The sequence below is a fragment of the Prunus mume genome, linkage group LG1 (assembly GCF_029339155.1).
Source record: "Prunus mume cultivar Tortuosa linkage group LG1, ASM2933915v1, whole genome shotgun sequence".
NCBI lineage: Eukaryota > Viridiplantae > Streptophyta > Magnoliopsida > Rosales > Rosaceae > Prunus > Prunus mume.
Genome location: NC_142698.1, coordinates 8,312,183 through 8,329,480, shown reverse-complemented (window position 1 = coordinate 8,329,480; position 17,298 = coordinate 8,312,183). Strand labels below are relative to the sequence as shown.

The 17,298-nt window shown below is 37.3% G+C and overlaps 1 pseudogene; it reads right to left on the bottom strand.

Annotated features, from left to right (window-relative positions):
* Window positions 1-2,150: 2,150 nt before the first annotated feature.
* On the bottom strand, window positions 2,151-2,799 carry LOC148920926 (protein CYSTEINE-RICH TRANSMEMBRANE MODULE 6 pseudogene; annotated as a pseudogene).
* Window positions 2,800-17,298: the final 14,499 nt, after the last annotated feature.

Below are 17,298 nucleotides of genomic sequence, written 5' to 3'. Positions count from 1 at the left end.
TTGTTGGATCGGTAAACTGGGTGCCGAAGGCTACCATGACCCATTTCGTCTACGTGTCAGAGTTCTTATTGGCTGTTCATTTTGTTATAAACAATATGTATTCGATATCTTACTAGTGTCTTTTACGCGGGTGGCTACAATGTACACCGTGTACCTGTGTGGGGCAGATTCAGACCCCAAAAAGAAGAAATAAGAAAGAAAGAAAAAAAGACTACTAAGCAAAACGCAATTGGCCCTATTCATTCTCATAATTACTTTTGGAGTGGACGACCTACGCAGGAAAGTGCAACTATATTATGGAAAATACTTCCCTCCGTTGCCCGTAAGTAAAGGAAGAAGTTTTGACATTTATATCAATGGCAGTTTGATATGTGTGTAGAAGTTTTTCTTTTTATATTTTTTATGAATTATTTTTGCATATGTATCAAATTTATAATTAGATTATACTGAAATAGATTATCACTTGTAACAAAAATAATGTGAGAGCAAATATTTTCGTCTCCAATCACAGAACGCCACGTGAAAAAGAAGATTATCCCTTAAATTAATTAATTAATTGAACCAATTTATTTGGTCAATTAATTAATAGGGATAATATTAATAGGATATTATCTTTATTTAATAAGATAATATCATTAATTCAAATATTATCATAATAAAGAGAAGATAATATCATTAATTCAGATATTATCTTAATAAAGATATATATTCAAGTCTGACTCAATCCCTACGAATTTGGGTAAAGAATAAATTTCTCATAATAAGAGTTTATTCTCTACGAAACCCTAGCCCTGAGGCTCCTATAAATAGATGACTTCATTCATCATCTAAATTTACTTCTAAACCCGAGAAAAATACCTGAAGCTCTCTCTCCCTCTCCACTCTTCATATTTTCTCCACACGGCTCCGGCTACCACACACGGCTCTGGCCACCCGGTTCACACCATACATACAACTCCGTACCCTTTACTTAGTTATTGTTTTCCTACAAACACTCGAACTGACTTAGGTATCGGAGGGCCTTTGGCCAACACCTTCCTGGTGTGGTCTATTACTCCAATCTTTTTTACTGGAATCGAGGAAGAGAGAAGGAAGATCGAAAGTTGAAGGATCTAGAAGCGAATATTCTCCCACGAAATTATATGCACAAACAAATAACAATAGTGCACACGTGACACGTGACTTTTATTTTACTTTTTGCAATTGTATTTGTCCAAGAAATTGTTTTCCATATCTCTATAATACCAAACTGAAGAGCACATATAAGAGCATCTCCAATGCAAATATGTAAAAATAAGGATGTAAGTGACACTTTTACATCTTCGGTGGTATCTTGATGGGAGTATTCAAGATGTAAAACCATTTTGCTCTAGTGAAAATATGTAAAATCTTGGGATGTTAAGTATGTATTTTGAAATCCAACGGCCCAAAAAAAAATACACTTTTTGACATTTTACCTCATTATGCATAGTTTACATTTCAGGTTGAATTTAATTAATACAAATTTATAAATAAATCCAATCCTAGACATGTATTTATAAAAAAACTCAAGCACTATTTAAACATAGAAACACACCCAAAATCAACCCAAAGTCAACTTTTTGTATGTGTTTATAAATGGGTTTTGAGTGTGTGTAATGATGGATTTTGGGTGTGTTTATATGTTTAAATAGTGCTTGGGTTTTTTTTATAATTTCAACCCCCATTTTGGGTGTTTTAGTGAAACTCCCATTAATTAATGTAATTTTTAATTTCAAATTTTTAACGTCATAAAGCTTTTCTATTTATTTTTTGCATTGGAATTCATCCGACATGTAAGGAAATGAAACATCAGTCATTGTTTTTGGTTTCGTATTATACTAGTTAAGATTGTTGGATTAAGCGACATGTCCCACATTGGGAATGTAAGTCTCTATAAAATATCTTTTATAACATGATCAATATCCCAATTGGTTCTATACATGACCTCCACTTACTGGATCTAAATGAGGGTGTGAAATGAGGGTGTGAATCATCCATGACCTCCACTTACTGGATCTAATCCTCCACTAGAAGTAAAAAAATTCCACATATTTTGACCAATTCACGGTGAAAAAAGGGGTTGCTCTCCCTACGTAGAACTGGGATAAATTTGAGCCAAAAGATCCTGATTCAAGATAAATTCATGAATGATTTCCATATATTAGCTGCAAATGAAGAAATTTTATTATAAGAATCACTATACAATAAAAAGAACAATCGGTACGTAGGATCACTAAATGGGAGAAATCGACATGGTCCCTTCCTCATAGAGGTATAACAACGGAAAAACTGAAATAAATGTGTGTAAAATAAAATTCACAAATGAAAGATATATGTGGATTATTGGGCTCTCAATTCAAGAATCTCCTGGATGATGTTCAAAAACATGCATCCAAAACGCAACAGCAGCACAAGGCAGCACAGCATCCCTTCCAGAAGCCATCACCTTTTAACTTTGTTTCTACAGCTCCATGTCCACGGGGATTTGGGGCATCTTGTTGGATAACCAGCAGGTGGTGGAGCCTGCACATGATAAGGACCCGGCGCTGTAGAACAAGGTGGGGGAGGGTATGCTGCTCCAGAGTTAGTTGATGAACTCATCTTTGAATAATATTTCGAAGGGCCTTCAAAGTATTCTATGGAGGTAGAAGAAGAAAATAATGAAAACAGTAAAGAGAAATGCTTTATTGCAAAAGTATTGGATGGAGCTAGAAGCAGAAAGGAATGAAAACAAAGTGAAACACTTAGCTGGGTTTGGTTTGTTGGGTAGATGATAGATGAGGCGCAATTTATAGATCAAGAAAAGCAGATGACAATTGTTGGAGTGGTTGTTTCTGGGAAGATATGTATTTGATATCTTGTTAGTGTCTCTTGCGCGGGTGGCTACAGTGTACACCGTGTACCTATGTGGGGCAGTTACAGACCCCAAAAAGAAGAAATAAGAAAGAAAGAAAAAAAAGAAGAGACTACTAAGCAAAACACAATGGGCCCTATTCTGTTCTCATAATTACTTTTGGAGTGGACGACCGACGTACGAAAGAGGAATTATATTATGGAAAAGAGTGGTGATTTCCCCACTCTTTTTTCTCATATTTTATCTACTTACACTCCTTTTTTAAAACTAAAAAAGGAGTGTAAGTGGATAAAATAGGAGTGAAAATCATTGCCCTATGGAAAATACTTCCCCATTCCCCGTAAGGAAGAAGTTTTGACATTTATATCAATGGCAGTTCGATATGCGTGTAGAAGTTTTTCTTTTTGTATTTTTTATGAATTATTTTTGTACATGTATCAAATTGTAATTTACAAAAAGAAGGAATATCTTCTCTGGTATAGTGGCACTTTCTAGAAGTAATTTTTTTAATCTAATCCTGGTTGTAGAAATCAAAAGCTGCTCATGAGGTGGGAAGAAAAGCATTCCTCAACAGTGTTAATCGCTCACTAATCTCATGATGAAGATTTTGATCAGCAAGAATTTAAAAATACCCAATTCTAGGCATATGTTTATACGAAAAATTGAAGATGAATGATGCTTCGGATTGAAGCTCATGATGAGCACTGGGTGCTTTCCTTCTCATCAGACCTCATCTTATAGGCTATTGGTACATCTTACATCAAATAAAGCTCTTGTAGTATTTTCAGTACCTTAACATACTCATTAGATAAACACCTAATTATCATCTATATTACATTATGATAAGACAAGATAGACGCACATAACTTACAATTTGTCCTCAAAGTAGTGTTTATCCCAAAATTCCCCTAGCAATAGGCCGAAAGGTTGTATTAGTTGCGAGCATTCCATTATGAGTACGAAAGAAAATATAATAGAAAGATAAATAAAAGGAACCAGAATTCAAAGGAATCAGACCTTATTAGAATCCAACCCGAGATTAGGTAGCAGATTAACTGAAAGAGAATATATGACAAAATAGGCCAGGACATGGAGATCAAATTAACATCATCAACTGAGGGAACTGATATGACAGCAAGGTGAATTAATTCGAAACCATTCATCATGTAAAAAGGAAAAACCAAGTAATAGTAAAATAGAAACTCAAATTACGTATAGATGAAGTTCAAAAGCAAGCATCCAACAGACAGCAGCAACACAAGGCAGCAGCACATCCCTTCCAGAAGTCATCACCCTTGGACTTGGTTTCTACAGGTCCATGAGCTGCAGAAGGAGGATTTTGGTCTTCTCTTGTGGGATACCCAGCTGGTGGTGGTGGGGCCTGTACATAACAAGGTGCAGGGTATGCTACTGTGGTCTGAGTAGTAGCTGAACTCATTATCACTAAAGTAGACGATGGAGAGAAGAAAATCAAAGTGATGAAGGTGAAAATACCTGTAGGATGTCTATATATGCCTAGAGAAGGTTAAACAGGCTAATTTGAATATTTTGCAATAAACAACAATTAACTTTTAAAGCAGGATTGATATGAGTTATCAATCCTAGGATGTGCAGAGCTTAAAGTAAAAGAACACACAGAGAATTATTTTACATGGTAAAACCCCACCTCTGGGGAAAATCCACGGGACTCCTCAGTCCAACACAAATCCACTATAGAACGATAATTACAAGAAGTGCTCACACACTTATCCTAGACACATTCTAGATAATGTTTACCGACTTCTTCGTAACTCAACTTCAGTCACGGGATGATCTTCGACACTCCTTATGTTAAACGCAATACTGGTCACGATTGCTTCAAGCTCGCTAGAGGAAAACCGCCACCACGGTCTTGGTGCCCTCAACCGTATGAGTCACCGATCAATACAAATGAATGCAATATGAATGATTAAAGTGTTTGATAAATCACCAAGTAAACATGGAACACTTGATGATTTATCTCAAATATATGCACAGCAGCTTTCTTGGAATTTTAGATGCTCAAACCAACTATATGAAAATGCCAGAAACTAAAGAGATGCACACAAAGATTTATACAAAACTTATTCTCCACAATCCACGTGAAGGCCCACAATCACAACACAATATCTTGCCATGCATTCAATCTGATAGTCTTAGAATCCTATATGATTTCGTCATATTCTCCATTGCACTACAATCAATTGTTTATCCAATTAAACAATATATATCAAGATGTAAACACGAAACCAAATAGGATATTAATTAAAACATCCTTTCCAAGTCCAAGATAATGAAAACATAATATTTTGATCTAAATCAAAATAGAGTCCAACTAGGAAAGTAATCTCAAGAGATAAAATATAATCCTATTAAAAATAGAATTAGCATAAAAATACTTGAGTGAAAATAATTCCAACTAGGAATCCTATAATGAATGCATGATTATGTCATGATTTACCTGTTGTCAAGTTTCTCATTTGGTCAGGTCATGCTTCGGAAGTGTGGGGTTGAAAGAGTAGTGACAAAGCGTTTAATAACAATTCCTCACAAACTAATTTTCACCCTATACTAAAGTCTAGGAAATGCCAATACGAATTTCGTACTAACAATCTCCCCCTTTGGCATTTCCTGGACAAAACACTGGATTACATTTCAAATACGTTTACAAGAAAAGAAACCTACATATCCTACTTTGCTTTGTCGATGATATTCAGTTCTTGCGATGTCGCACACCAACAACCAGACGACCGGTGAAGCATAATAGAATTGAGATAATAATAGCTTTAACTTAGCACGCTTAAATATTTCATATGTCGAGGTTAGCAGAGTACCACAAATTCTGATCCCAAAGACAGAAAACATTAACTCCCCCTAAACCTCATATGTACCACAAAATATTTACTCCCCCTAAATTTCATATGTACCACAAAATATTCTCCCCCTTTTTGTTTAGGAAATCCAAAGGGACACAGAGATGACCTCAAAAAGAAAACAACTGTAGCGAGCAATGAAGAACCTTAGATCTTGTCATGAGCCCGAGGAGAACGGGAGGAGCGAGGTCAATGTGCCCAAAGAATGATAGCAGCACTCACTATAGGTGTCAAGACGATTCCAAATGTGACGAAGAAGTGCATGCGTCACTGATGGGATGCAGAGCGAATCCAAAAGAGCTGTTGCTCGATGGAGAAACCACCGTACAGTGAGCATCGCTGCGGTGTAAAGTGACTTGGTTGTTGACTTTGATGGAGTCGGATGAGCCAATATCATCTGTAGGTAGGGCAGGCGTAGCATGAGCGGCCAAAGGCGATGATAATCCGAGGAAGAACAAGGCCGGATGTCGAATCTGTGGCATTGGCAGCACCAGCGACAATAAGACTTTCACGAACATAGAACTCAACACTGACAGATTGCTCAATCACTAGCTGGAAGAGAATATGAGCAGCTTTCCAACTCACTTTCCCATGTTGAGAAGTGGGATTCAGATAGTTTCGCACAAGCATATACAGAGTACGAGTCCACTGAGACATCATACGGAGGAGAGTTCATTGGGGAGCACCTCGGTGGAGACACATAGAGGTGATTCACCACACGCGAAGAAAATCAGAACTGCTCCACGGTATCCAAAGCGAATAGGAGGCGGACCAGGGCAGCCAAATAAAGTGGAAACGAGCGGAATCGCAACCCACGCACACGCACAACCAAACGGACAATGCAACAGAGGCAGCGGATACATCAGGAAAATTTGCATAAAACTCCCGAACGATCTGAAAATTCGGTAGAGGCAACCCACGAACTAAGGGCAAGAGACGATGCCTAGTGAGAAAATCAACAAAAGTGGGGCCAAAACTAGAGAGGTCGAAATCCTCTTCGATTAACATAGGACGATGATAGATTACATCTCAGATACCGAGTAGCACACACCGGAGAAACGAAGTGGGAGACCGGTGGATGAGGGGATGCGAGACGTTGTCTAGCGCGAGCGCCGGAGGAAGACGGCAGTCGTGATGGGCTTGCGATCGGCGTGACACCGAGGGAGGAGAAGCGCAGTTGGCGCCGCACGGAGCGGAGGGCTGTGATCGATGGCAGCGGATGAGGAGGTACGACGGCTCCGTGGTGACCATGGTGATGCGATAGAGCAAGACACGAAGTAGCGATGCCGTGACCCTTGGGTGACAGCAATGGGGTGAAGAGAGATCGAATCTGATTGAGGAAGAGGATGACCTAATCTGCACAGTTTAAACACACAGAGTAAAACGCACCGTGTGGTTGCAAGTTTTCTTTTTTTTTTTCTTAATGGAAAAAAAACTCTCTAAACAAGAAGAAAACAAAACAACAAAAAACAACAAAAAAACAACAACAAAAAACCGAAAAGAAAACTAGGACACACTAAAGATAGAAAACCAAGATATAGAACACACATGTGATGCAGCCACAAAGCTCTCGGGAAGATGAAATTATTTTCCATTAAAAAACATGCCAGGTAAGTGAGCAAGACGAGACAGGAGGAGCAGACCCATTGTTGTCTGCAGAGCGCATAAGAAGCAAAGCATAGCAGGAACAAAAGCAAGCCACTGAAAGAAACGCACAAATTCACAGATAATCAAGGAGGCAGACCACATGCAAGATGAAAGATAAACAACACCAAATGAGTCTACCATCAGGAAGCAAAAGTGTGAAGTGAACTCCTTTCAATGACGCACAAAAATACAGCCACCCAAGACTGATCCACCAAAGATGACACATACACTAAGTGCATTGTAAGTATAAGAAGATCGGTTTATTTGAGACTTGAATTGTTAATAAAAATTTTATTTTTGGAGGGCTTACTTTATTTAGCTTTCGACATGATCCATGTAACGGATGGTCAATCAGTATGCTCACGTCAGATGACTGGAAGCAACTGGGTGATAAAGCACCCTTGGGGAAATACTAATCCGAATCATGAAGGCTCCAAAGATAAGCAAGGATAGCAGACCATCACAACCTGTTGACTCGAACCTCGACGTTGGTTAGACAAGAGGCCCGGTTACTGAGCAATGAGTGGTCAACACCTTTTATATATATATATATATATATTTTTTAACCAGATCAAGAACTTGCGCATAATAGTGTGATGGCAATCCAAAGAGAGACAAGTGCATGAGAAGAGATATTCAAGGACTTCAAGAAAAAGAGTGTGGTGTGCAATATAAAGCTAAATAGATGGATAGATCATTTAATGAAGTTTATAATGCACCAAGACAATGGAAACCCTTGTGGAAAGCTGTGAGTGTGTGGCTTCAATAGAGTGCTGTACCAAAGCCCAATCTAAGATCAGCAAATACGTTCAGACAACTACAGGATTGATGCAGCCTAACAATCCTTGCACGAGCTGGACAGAGTTAGAAAAATAGAAAATAATTTAAACAGCATACAACAAGAATAGGCTTTGGCATGCAGTAGACTCCGAATTAATCTAGAGCACAAATACCTAATGATTGTCTAAGGGTTTCAAACCGTAGATTCTCTAGAGGTTTTGTGAAAATATTAGCTAATTGTTTTTCAGTAGAAACAAATTCAAGTGAGAGCACATTCTCTTCCACTAATTCACGAATAAAATGGTGATGAATATCAATGTGTTTTGTGCGAGAGTGTTGAACCGGATTTTTAGAGATATTAATTGCACTCATGTTATCACAAAACGTGACCATTTTACCTTGTCGAATGCCATAGTCATTAGCATTTGTTTCATCCATAACAACAGTGTGCAGCAACTCCCAGCAGCGATGTACTCGGCCTCGGCCGTGGAGAGAGACACACAATTTTGCTTCTTGCTAAACCAGGAGACAAGGTTGTTGCCTATGTAAAAGCATCCACCAGTTGTGCTTTTTCTATCATCAATGCTCCCAGCCCAATCCGCATCTGAATAGCCTGCAAGTTCAACATTTGAGTCAAATGAGTAGTATACACCAAAGTTTGTGGTACCACTCACATAGCGGAGAATTCTTTTCACAGCAAGTAGATGTGATTCTTTGGGATCGGATTGGAAGCGAGCACAAAGTCCAACACTGAAGGAGATGTCTGGTCTACTGGCAGTCAAATATAACAAGCTGCCAATCATGCTTCTATATAATTTTTCTACACTTTTGCCATGGAAATCCTTGGAAAGTTTGGTGCTTGTGCTCATAGGATTTCGAATGGGCTTGGCAGATTCTAGACCAAATTTGGACACCAAATTTTTGGCATACTTTGTTTGAGAGATGAACATGCCTCCATTGAATTGTTGGACCTGCAAACCAAGAAAAAAATTGAGTTCACCAAACATGCTCATTTCAAATTTGGTTTGCATTACCGCATGAAATTCTTTGACAAGGATGTCCGAAGTAGATCCAAAAACAATATCATCCACATATACTTGAGCAACCATTAAATCTTGTTTGGTTCTTTTGACAAAGAGGGTCTTATCAATGCTACCACGTGTGTAGCCTTTTTGAAGAAGATGTGTGGATAATCTATCATACCATGCTCTCGGGGCTTGTTTGAGTCCATAGAGAGCCTTTTTCAGATGATATACATGATTGGGATGGATAGGATCTTGAAAACCTGCAGGTTGTTCCACATAGACTTCCTCTTGTAAAACTCCATTTAGGAACGCACTCTTGACATCCATCTGATAAAGCTTGAAACGAAGATAACATGCAATGGATAGCAACAAACGAACAGATTCTAAACGTGCAACCGGAGCTAAAGTCTCATCAAAATCCAAACCTTCAATTTGAGAATAACCTTGGGCAACAAATCTAGCTTTGTTGCGCATAATTTGTCCTTTCTCATCTGTCTTATTTCGAAAGATCCACTTGGTACCAATTACATTTGAGTCTTTGGGACGAGGAACAAGATACCACACATCATTTCTTTCGAATTGATTTAATTCATCTTGCATAGCCAGAATCCAGTCGTCATCTGCAAGAGCATCTGTCACACTCTTAGGTTCAATAAAGGATACATAACATAAATTGGTTACCTCATTACAAACTTGCTGTCGAGTTCTCAATTTATCATTAACATTCCCAATAACATCTGAGGGTGAGTGATCTTTCTGAACTTGTTTTGCGCCAGGTCTGCGTATCACAGGATTGATAGGCTGGTTACAATCCTCGAATTCAGCTTCAGTACCATCTGCAGATTCGTGAGTTTCCAGATCAGTATCTTCACTCCTAGGTTCAACCTGCAATATAGAAGTGTCATTTACAACTACATTAGCTGATTCCATTATTATTTTTAGTGCAACTATTAAACACCCTATATGCTTGACTATTCATAGAATAACCAAGAAATATTCCAACATCACTTCTTGCATCAAATTTTCCAAGATACTCCCTGTCTTTGTAAATGTAGCATTTACTACCAAAAGTCCTTAAGTGCTTGACATTTGGTTTCTTCCCTTTCCAGATTTCATATGGAGTGCTCTTGGTATGTGGCCTGAAAAACACACGGTTAGATGTATAACATGCAGTACTGATGGCTTCAGCCCAAAAATGATCCGCCAATTTGGCACTTTTTAACAAGACACGAGCCATGTCAAGGAGGACTCTATTTTTCCTTTCAGCTACCCCATTCTGTTGGGGAGTGATTGGAGCAGAGAATTCATGTTTTATTCCTTGTTCGGAACAGAAATTAGAGAAAGCTCGATTTTCAAATTCCATCCCATGGTCTGTCCTAAGTCTCATGATACAAGAATTAGTGTCATATTTTTCATTCATGATTAGCTTGTACAAAACATAGAAGGAATTAAAGGCTTCTGTCTTATCATGCAAAAAAATGACCCAAGTAAAACGTGAGAAATCATCTACTAAGACAAGAATGTATTTCTTTCCTCCTAAGCTAGCAACTTGAATTGGACCAACCAAATCCATATGCATCAATTCCAAAGTTTTAGAGGTGGAGATTGAGTTTGTAGCTTTGTGAGGGCTTTTGGTTTGCTTCCCTAGTTGGCAACCTTCACAAACACCCTCACGCTTACCTGAAAGATTAGGCAATCCTCTTACAGATTCACAATTTGACAATTTAATTAAGTCTTGATAGTTCATGTGTCCCAAACGTTGATGCCATAAATCAAGATGATCTTTACTTGTCCTAAAACACAGTTGAGAAACTTCATTAGTGGAAAAACAATAACAATTGTCAGGTGATCTGTTTCCAATCATCACATTTGATCCATCTTTATCATTAACAATACATTGGGTTTTAGTAAAACTTACCTCACCTATTTCATCACAAAGTTGACTTACACTGATGAGATTTGCTTGAAGATTTTCAATTAATAAAACATTGTCCAAGCTAGGTGTACCAGTTGCCATAATCTTTCTTTTGCCCAAAATCTTGGATTTTCTTCCATCTCCAAAAGTGACCATTCCACTCACGCATTCTGTAAAGATTTCTGAAAAATATGATTTTTCACCAGTCATGTGTCTCGAACATCCACTATCAAAATACCAAGATTTAGATTTAGAGTCAGAAAGAGCAGTAAGAGCAACAAAACATTTCACATCTAATATTTCAGGAGGATTAGTTTGATGTGTATCACTTGAAATTGCCCGCAAGCAATTTTGATTATCCTTTCTTCTCCACACTAGATTTGAACTGGTAAAGATAGGGAATGAGAGAGTTTTGACAGCCTACTTACCTCTTGTACAAGATATGCAATCTTGTTTCGAATTCTTACCTGTCCCTCTTTGGTGGACTTGTGACTTACTAAAATCTGTTGAAACAGTTTGCATTTTGGTCGAATGTGTCCACGAGCTCCACAATAATGACACGTGGGTGTAAATCTCCAAGTTGTTTGAAGAGATGGAATACCAATAGAAAGTGATGGTTTGACAAACTTTGTAACAGATACAGCAGAAGACTTGTTGAGTGAATCAAAACCTAAGCCACGTTTGTCTCCATCTCTTCGACCCATGCTAATCATTTTGTCAACCTTTTCTGCACCAATTGTCAAAGCAATAATCCTTTCCCTTGAACTTTTAAGCTCAATGTCAAGGGCTTGGTTGTTAGAGGTCAAAGAATCAATTAATTTACTTTGATCAAAGAATTTTTTCTGTAAGAATTCCAATTTTTCGTACATACCTTCACCAATTGTTTTAGGTTCAGCAGCAGAGGATTGTAATGTCCTGGCAATCCTACTTTTCAAGCTCCAACAGCAACCTTTTTGGCAAGCTCTTTGTTGTGTTGATTCAGTTTCTGAGAAGCGGCTAGAAGATCATCATATTTTTCCAGCACATAACCAATATTTGGTTCTTCATCATTCCCATTGTTTTGTTGTGCCTTATCCAAACTAACAGTGGTGATTAATGCAATGGTATTTTCTTCACTTTACGATTAAGAATCACGCTGTCCTCAGGTTACATTCAGTGCTTTGGCTTTGCCATTTTGCTTCTTTTGTGTGTTAGCACATTCAGTGGAAATATGTCCATATCCTTCGCATTCATAGCACTTGACTCTGTCTTTAGTGGTCTTCTTCTCAGTAAACCTGCGAGATTTTAAATTACCATCAGTGTAATCACCATGCTTAATTTTTGAATTTATACCTGAGTGATTTTTTGAATCATGACTTCTCGAATTTTGATATTTGAAAAACTTCTTGAATTGTCGTGAAAGATAAGCAAATTCCTCCCCATTGAATTCTTCAGATTGGTGTTCACCATCTTCATTATCAACTACTTTAAGAGCAACGCTTTTATTTTTCTTAGGAGCTAGATGCTTCATCTCATAGGTTTGAAGCGACCCTATAAGTTCACGAACTTTCAGAGTGTTCAGGTCACGAATCTCTTCAATGGCTGTGATCTTTGGTGAAAAACGTGGAGGCAAGGACCGTAAAATCTTTTTCACCACCCTATCTTCTGGAATTTTTTCACCTAAATTTGAACATGCATTGACAATAACGCAAAGTTTGGCATAAAATTCAGAAAAGGTTTCATTCTCATCCATCAGAATTGTCTCGAATTGTAGAGTGTGCATTTGAAGCTTGGCACCCTTGACAGTATCTGTTCCTTCATGAGTGACCTGCAAAATATCCCAAGCTTCCTTAGAAGTATCACAACTAGATATGTATTCAAATTGATCAGAAGATACAGCAGTAAATATAGCATTTAACCCCTTTTGATTATTAGTACTGTGTGTGACTTCTGCTGTGGTCCACTCCTCTCTAGATTTGAGAACAGTGGTTTCTTCATCTCCTTTTCCGATCTTCTTTATGGGTTCAGAAAATCCATGAACCACTGTGTACCATACACGTTCATCTAAGGACCAAAGAAACGACTTCATTTTAGCCTTCCAAGCACCATAGTTGTTGCCATCGAAATACGGTGGATGTGCAACAGAACCCGCGGCACGATCCATCCTAAGATATGTTAGATCTTGCTAAGTATGTCCAGCAACCTGCTCTGATGCCAATTGAAAATACCTGTAGGATATCTATATATGCCTAGAGAAGGTTAAACAGACTAATTTGAATATTTTGCAATAAACAACAATTAACTTTTAAAGCAGGATTGATATGAGTTATCAATCCTAGGATGTGCAGAGCTTAAAGTAAAAGAACACGCAGAGAATTATTTTACGTGGTAAAACCCCACCTCTGAGGAAAATCCACGGGACTCCTCAGTCCAACACAAATCCACTATAGAACGATAATTACAAGAAGTGCTCACACACTTATCCTAGACACATTCTAGATAATGTTTACCGACTTCTTCGTAACTCAACTTCTGTCACGGGATGATCTTCGACACTCCTTATATTGAATGCAATACTAGTCACGATTGCTTCAAGCTCGCCGGAGGAAAACCGCCACCATGGTCTTGGTGCCCTCAACCGTATGAGTCACCGATCAATGCAAATGAATGCAATATGAATGATTAAAGTGTTTGATAAATCACCAAGTAAACATGGAACACTTGATGATTTATCTCAAATATATGCACAGCAGCTTTCTTGGAATTTTATATGCTCAAACCAACTATATGAAAACGCCAGGAAACTAAAGAGATGCACACAAAGATTTATACAAAACTTATTCTCCACAATCCACGTGAAGGCCCACAATCACAACACAATATCTTGCCATGCATTCAATCTGATAGTCTTAGAATCCTATATGATTTCGTCATATTCTCCATTGCACTACAATCAATTGTTTATCCAATTAAACAATATATATCAAGATGTAAACACGAAACCAAATAGGATATTAATTAAAACATCCTTTCCAAGTCCAAGATAATGAAAACATAATATTTTGATCTAAATCAAAATAGAGTCCAACTAGGAAAGTAATCTCAAGAGATAAAATATAATCCTATTAAAAATAGAATTAGCATAAAAATACTTGAGTGAAAATAATTCCAACTAGGAATCCTATAATGAATGCATGATTATGTCATGATTTACCTGTTGTTAAGTTTCTCATATGGTCAGGTCATGCCTCAGAAGTGTGGGGTTGAAAGAGTAGTGACAAAGCGTTTAATAACAATTCCTCACAAACTAATTTTCACCCTATACTAAAGTCTGGGAAATGCCAATACGAATTTTGTACTAACAGAAGGGAATGAACAGGTCAATACTATTTAATTGAGAAGATGGCAGATGATGAATTTATATAGAGAGAAATTAAATAAAGCAGCTGAGAATCGGAGTGGTTTGCTACTTAGAACTCAGAAGGCCAGTAATATTTTTGGTTGCTTTTACCGGGCGGCAACATCGCGTACGTACGCAGGGAAGAAAAAATAATAGGACGATTACAAGAAGGCAAAGGACTGCCGCTTTGTTCAATGGGCTTCGATGTGTAACCAATCAAGGGCCACAACCCCCAAATTCCCTTTCTTTTCTGACTACATCTGAATTATATTTATAGGTATAAAAAGAGATGGTGATGTATGAGAAATTCCGTGACACCACCCCCAGAATTTTATAATCAAATTCACTCATGTTATAATGGATTGGCCTCTCAACTTGAACTCTCACAGAAAATACTTTAGCGCGAATGCATATCACCAGGTGCTACTAGTCATATTTGAACCACATAAAAAAAGTACATATTAACAAGCTTTGTGCATCTAAACCGGATTATTTGTGTTTAACACTAGCTCGGCAAGTTTATTATCCTTATTAGTCAAGTACTGTATAGATCAACCCTAACATATACGTACCAACTTCATATTGATCAATTCGAGTTGTGTACTTACAACGTCATGTTAAAATTATCGCGACTTTCATGGCAACCTCTAAACTATGGTGGGTGTTCTAGCAGCCAAACCTTAAAAAATAAATAAAGACATTGATAACAATTGAACATTGCACCAAGGATGCGAAACAGTGGGGGAGCTGCGATGACAAACCTCCAATATACTTACTCAAACATTATCATGCACATCAACATTAATATTTTGAACAAACCAAAAAAATTGTTAATAATGCGTTCCCCGTTATTAAAAATTAGAGCGTACTCAATGCACGCCTTAATATATAAAAAGAAAGTTCTAGATTTATGGCATATATCCAATCACGCCGTTGAAAAACATAGAAAGTACCTTTTTATTAAGGCATATGAAAGCATGCTTATATGCTGTAAATATCAATTATTAACGGCACACAAAAAGCGTGCCGTAAATATCAAAGTTGTAAAAGCTCCAATTTGGTATAGTACAGTGATAACAATTGAGCATTGCACCAAAGATCCGAAACAGTGGAGGAACTGCCATGACAAACCCCCAGTATACTTACTCAAACATTATCATGCACATCAACATTAATATTGTTTGAACAACAACAAAAAAAAAATCATTGCATTCCCAGTTATTCTGAAAATTTAACCGTAATTTTCAACGTCTAGTACCTAATTATTACTGAACTTTCACTAGAACTTAGAATTCTAAAGATACACATATTTTTTTTAATCAATTGTGAGTCTCATGTTCGTTAATAGTGTGTGGAGGATACCTTCCAATTTCATCATTCTTAGGAGGTTAGTCAAATAAGAAATTTTACAAATTCTATAACTCTAAATTTTCTTGGTACGTACTTTCAAATTTCTCATCCAAACCCCATATAACCATGAAGTCAAAATTCAAGCAGTAGACATATATGCATTAGAAGAATCGAGTACTATGAGTGCAAGGTGCTGACAACTAGGTTAAGTACTTCAGTAACTATTTTTCGTGAAATAAAGAACAATCACACTAACGATAAAAAAGTTTGACAAGTAGTAGCATCTAATGAGCATCATCCCAAACCCTAAATCCGAAAACAAACAAAAAAGAAAGAACGACGGATGTATATGATATTGGAGTGAACGATGGGGTTTAAAAACAGCAGCAGCAACAGAAGCCAGCAAACCAACGCTTCCAGAATCCGCCATCCTTCGTCTTGGTGTTGGTAGGTCGATGAGGTGGAGGGGGAGGAGGATTTGAGGCTGCTGTTTTGGGACAACGAGCAGGTTGTTTTTTTGAAGCCCACAAGTACACAGGCTTTGGTGGTGTAGCCCACTTGTAATAAGAAGGTTCCGGGTATGCTACTGTGGACGCGGTACTTGAACTCATCTTTGAACAACAGGAAGAGGCTCTTCAAAACCCGATAGGTCTGATCTGATCAAAACAATGGAAAGAATATTGAGAAAATACTAATTAACGTGCTGGGTGATTGGGTTATTGGTGGGATGAATTTATAGACAGAGACGAATTAAAGGAGGTGAGAATTGGTGCCTTTTAACGCGTCAACTTGCTTGGGGGAGAAGTAAGTCAAGATTTCAAGTACCACTAGGACAAGGAATTCTACTACTATAACTATATTGGTACTTTTTGTTTTGGTTTTGTGTGTGTGTGTGGATGTTCTAGAATTACTCTTCTTTTTTAATATAATCGAGAATCTAAATTACTTTAAAGTATTTAATATATAGAAATTGAGGGTTCTAACTTTAGTACAAGGGGCGGATTTACTGTCCTGACCAACTGACCTAACCCACGTATACATGTACTAAAATTACTTTTGTACACATAAAACCAGTAAAAAGGCCACTATCCAATAATTAATCTTCCTATTTTACTCTATCGAGTGAAAAAACGAGATGGTGTGATTAGTGAAGGGACTACTTCATCTAATTTCAAAATGTTTTTTAATTGATTTTTTTAATTATTCATATTAATAATTTTCTGAATTATTTATTAATAAAATTCTTAATTACAACTTTATCCTTGTATAAATTACTTAAAATGTTCGACCAAAAAAAAAATAGTTAAAATGACTGACAAAAGAAATTGGCAACCCCAAAAACTTTTTTCACAGTTAAAAAACCTAAAAATAAAAGCTAAGGAAATGTATTTTTATGATGATGAGTTTGAGTGAGAAGCTAAAACTCAACAAGGATG